Genomic DNA, 281 nt, shown 5'->3' on the forward strand with positions numbered 1-281 from the left:
AAAAAAAAAGAATGATTGGGTAAACCAGGGAATTAAAGATGAGCGTAAGCAATTTATGGAAACCAATGAGAACAAAAACACATTGGTCCAAAACCTATGGGACACTGCAAAGTCAGTCCTAGGGGGAAAATACATAGCCATCCAAGCCTCACTCAAAGGATAGAAAAATCTAAAATGCAGTCTTTATATTCTCACCTCAAGAAGCAGGAGATGGAACCGAAGAACAGGCCTAACCCATGTACGAGAAGGCAGTTGATCAAGATTAGAGCAGAGATCAATGA

The sequence above is a fragment of the Ursus maritimus genome, unplaced genomic scaffold (genome assembly GCF_017311325.1).
Source record: "Ursus maritimus isolate PB19 unplaced genomic scaffold, ASM1731132v1 scaffold_6, whole genome shotgun sequence".
Taxonomy (NCBI): Eukaryota; Metazoa; Chordata; class Mammalia; order Carnivora; family Ursidae; genus Ursus; species Ursus maritimus.